Source organism: Ceratotherium simum, chromosome 7 (genome assembly GCF_057802395.1).
Source record: "Ceratotherium simum simum isolate JZ-2026a chromosome 7, ASM5780239v1, whole genome shotgun sequence".
In the NCBI taxonomy this organism is placed as follows: Eukaryota; Metazoa; Chordata; class Mammalia; order Perissodactyla; family Rhinocerotidae; genus Ceratotherium; species Ceratotherium simum.
In genome coordinates this window covers 69,873,674-69,878,165 of record NC_141906.1, presented here as the reverse complement: position 1 = coordinate 69,878,165, position 4,492 = coordinate 69,873,674, and the positions used below count along the sequence as shown (strand labels likewise).

Sequence of the window (4,492 nt, the reverse complement as noted above, 5' to 3'; positions counted from 1 at the left end):
TTTTTATTGGTTTTTCTTTTTTTCATTTTCATAACCTCACTCCCATTAAGAAACTATGTTTATCATCTCTATCGTCCATCTCCCCCCATTACAGTGTAAGTTGTTCATGGGTGTAAAACAGTGACATAGCAGGTACTCCATTCATTTGTTGAATAAAACAAATCTTTACAAAGCCACCAAAAACTTTTAGGAGGAAAAGACAAGCCTTATTTCATGGGACGAGGGTAAGTCACTGAGAAAATCAGAGATAGTGCCAAGACTAGAATTCAGTTCACCTCACGGCATTTTACAGAAATTCTACACCTACAGTAGAGGTCTTCTAAACAAATAGTTAAAATGCCATCCCTTAATTTATGGGCATAAGTGAAACCTAACAGTTGTATAGGTCAATCTGATGCGTGTCACTGACCCAGTGACTGGCTGTGCCATGAGGGCCACAGCCAGTGAATAAAGTCAGCAGTTACTCTTTGAGGACTCTAGCACACTAAGGCAAGCCTGACTCTAGCCTCAATAGAAATGTTTGTTTTTATTAGTCATTTATATTGTTTTTCTGTTCTTGGTATTATTCTTTATTTCATTGATTTCTTTCTAATTTTCATTATGTCCTTCTTGTTTATTTGGGTTTTCTCTAGATTTGAATACATACCTCATTTGTTTTCAGTCTTTCTTATTTTCTGATAGACATATTTAAAGCTATAAATTTTCCTGTTGGTACTGCTGTAGCTGTAGTACATAAATTTTTTTTTTTTTTGGTGAGGAAGTTTGGTCCTGAGCTAACATCTGTTGCCAATCTTCCTCTTTTGGCTTGAGAGAGATTGTCATTGAGCTAACATCTGTGCCAATCCTCCTCCCCTTTATATGTGGGACACCTCCACAGCATGGCTTGATGAGCAGTGTGTAGTCCACACCCGGGATCAGAAACCTGCGAACCCTGGGCCCACTGAAGTGGAGTGCGCTAACTTAACCACTACACCACTGGGTCGGCCCCTATAGTACACAAATTTTGACATACAGAGCTTTCCTTAACTTTCAATTCTAAGTAATTCATAATTTCCTTTAAGATTTTCTCTTTAATCCAAGGGCTACTTGGTAGTATATTTTTCTTTTTCAGATATGTGGGATATCTTGGCTATTCTTTTGGTCTCTTCCCATCTCTGCCTCTCCTGACTGCTATCAGGTTGACATTATCTGGATTTTAGTTCCAGATTGTGATATATATTCATCATTTATTCAAGTAATGATAACATTTAATAAATTCTTTTTCAATCTTATTTTTCTTATCTTATATCTGCCTCTTAGATTCACTTTGTGTGTGTGTGTGTGTGTGTGTGTGTGTGAGGAAGATCAGCCCTGAGCTAACATCTGTCACTCCTCCTCTTTTTGCTGAGGAAGACTGGTCCTGGGCTAACATCTGTGCCCAACTTCCTCCACTTTATATGGGACGCCGCCACAGCATGGCTTAATAAGCGGTGCATGAGTGCGCACCCAGGATCCAAACCGCTGGCCACTGCAGCAGAGCGCGTGCACTTAACCCCTATGCCACTGGGCCAGCCCTGAGATTCATTTTTTTTTAACTCCTAGAATACATTCTGCATACATCTTTATGCCTGAGGATATCTTTATTTTGCTCTCTTATTTAAACAAATATTTAGCTGTATATAAAATTCAAAAGTTTCTAGGTGTCACTTGATTGTCATCGCATTGTCACCCTGTTTCTCCTTATCTGTAGATGATCTGCTTTTTCTCTACAGAAGCTTTCTGTTTGTGATGCTCTTAAATGTCTCCCTAATGCGTCTGTGTATGAGTTTTTTCCTTCTCTATCTTGTTCAGTGCTCTCTTAACCCTTTCTGTCTGAAGGCTTATATGTTCCTTTAATTACTAGAGAAGTTAAGTCACAGTTTCTTCCAATATTTTCTCTCTTCTGTTTACTCTTTTATCTTCTCCAGTGACTCATGATAGACACCTCTTAGTGCTTTTATGCCTATCTTCCATGTCTTAACTTTCTCACAGTCTTTCTCCCAATCCCTGGGAGAGATCCCTGACCCTATTTATCCTCTTATGCTCCACAGAGTTGGATTTAGATGAAACAAATGTTCTCCAGAGCCAAGTCTCCATCCCAGTGTGTCTCTGTGCTGCTGCAGCTGAGGAAGTCAGGAAGGTGGGCAAAGTTCATTTCCAGGATCCCACGTCTGGGACCATTCATTCATTCACTCACTCAAGAACATTCATTCCTTTTCTACTCTGTGCCAGGCCATGTCCTGGGTCCTGGAAGCACTTGGTCCCTGATTATTCCTCCAACACACTCATCACTCTCCTCCTCGCATATTATGCTTCAGCCACTCTGGACTTCTCCCAGCACCTTGAAGCTACCAGGCATGTTCTCCTCACAGGGCTCTTCTGCTTGCTGTTCCCTGCACCTGAAATGCCCTTCTCCTTCACCTTTCCAGCCTCTGTCGATATCTGCATTGTTGGCTTTTTCTCATCTTTCAAGTCTCACTTCAAACATTACCTCCTCAAAGAGACCATCCCTGACCACTCTCTCTAAAGTAGTCAGCCCTCTGGTCACTCTGTTTTATCCTGTTTAATGTCTTTATAGACAGCGTTTACCACTACTGGAAATCAGTCAGGACAGGCCAGGCTAAGCTGCAGTAACAAACCGGGGAGAGAATTACCCGGAATGGGAGAGTCACAGTTATTAGTATTTATTCAGGGTTTCTCACGCGCCAGGCACTTCGCTTGGCCTGTGATATGTATTGTCTCATTTAATTTACACAACAACCATATAATGTGGGTATTATTGCTGTCCTCATCCTACAGGTAAGAACTTGAGGCTCAGGGAGTGTAAGTGGCATAGCTAGAATGTGGTGGAGTCAGGAATAGAATCTAAGTCTATGTGACTCCAGAGCCCCTGTGTTCTCAACGAGTATGAAATGTGAGGAAGGAGGAAGTGCTCACCCTTCTCTCTGCCCCTCTCCTTCTTGCTAACGCTCATCTCTCAAAGAGCATCTGGGCGTTGGCCCTGAAGGATGAGGGTATCGGAGCTTGGAGGAGTACGTGGCGCCCCCTCAGGGTGCCAGTGAACAGCATGCTCCTTGAAAGGGCAGAGATGATGGGCCTTTTCTCTCCACCCATCCCCATTTCTCTCCCTTCTACAGCACAGGATGGGGGAAGGGACTCCAAGAGGCCTCTCGCCATTGGGAATCTAGAGAAAAATCCCAAGCTTATCACTATCTGCAGGCTCCTTCTGGCCATGATCTTGTACAGGGTTAATCTGACCCCATCTCTCTAATTCCACAAGCTCAATACACACGAGGCAAATCAAGGCTCCCCTCCCCAACCTGAGCCCACCAGTTCCATGGCCTCTAGTCCCACATCTAGAGGGGGTCCTGGTTCCTGGGTACCACCAAGGTGAGAGGTGATAACCAGAGTATAAACCAGCACTCCCAGTTTGTTTCAACCTGCTCCCTCGGGTGGGTGGGGGAGCTTCTGGGTCTTCAGGTCCTTTCCTGCTCTTGTCCTCCACATCCTTCAGACAGAGGAGGCCAGTACACCACCCCTGGGTTAGGGTGTGGGTTAGGGAGTGTTGGGCTGGAGGTAAGTGGAGCTTCCGCCCCAGCGTCCCTTCCCCACCCCTTTGGCTCTGACAAGAGTGAGGGAGGAGACAGCAAGGAGTAGTTCCCACTCACCCTCCTCCCCATGGTGCTGGATGCTGGTGGAGGAGGCGCAGGGAGCTGCCACAGTGCCCAGCCCTCCCTGGTCAGGAGATGCTTGGTAGGACAACCACACCATGTCACTGGGCCTCACCGCTGGAGCAGATTTTACAGTCTGCAGAGAGCTCTCCTCCCTTTCTTCTGTCTCATGACCACGACAGCTCTTTGAAGTGAGCAGAGAAGGGATTGTTCATTCCCACTGTGTAGATGAGGAAACTGAGGTTCAGCAAGGCAAAGTTACATATCAAAGGCTACGCTGTGACCTTGAATTGGTGGTCCAGCCGGGACTCTCCTCTACTACCTCAAGTTAATGCATGCGTGGTTACATGAGTGTGCATGCACAGATGTGCGTTTGCATGTGGACATGCATTAAATGTCTGTCTACTGTGCAAGCCTTCCTGGGCACCAGAAGTCAGTGCGAGTGCCATGTGCAAGGGGAGCTGTCTCCTTAGGCTGGGCCCCATGGCTCCAGACTCTGTTTCCTGGAAGGACTGTCCTCCCCCATTTTCTGCTGTCCCCGTCCTTGTCCAGTACTCTCCCCACCCCCTGCCCACCCTCCTGCTCCAGCAGAGGTCCTCCTCCTCGGCTGAGATCTCCAACAGGCTTTGTTAGCACCATCCGCAGAGCTCTGTGGGCACTATATAGCCACCCAGCCCCACAGAGATTGGCCACTCATGCTGCTGTGGGCCAGGTCCCTGCCCGCTGCCCCCCCCATCTTCCTTCCCTCAGTGCAAATAGTAGGAAGTTCACCATGGATCCGAATTGCATCTCTACTAAGGAAA

General features: G+C 46.2%; 1 non-coding gene across 1 annotated transcript; it reads right to left on the bottom strand.

Moving 5' to 3' along the window:
* Positions 1–396: 396 nt before the first annotated feature.
* Positions 397–512, bottom strand: LOC147916702 (small nucleolar RNA SNORA3/SNORA45 family). Its single transcript, XR_015552838.1, has one exon. It is a non-coding gene; the product is annotated as a small nucleolar RNA SNORA3/SNORA45 family (small nucleolar RNA).
* Between the last annotated feature and the right edge of the window lie 3,980 nt (positions 513–4,492).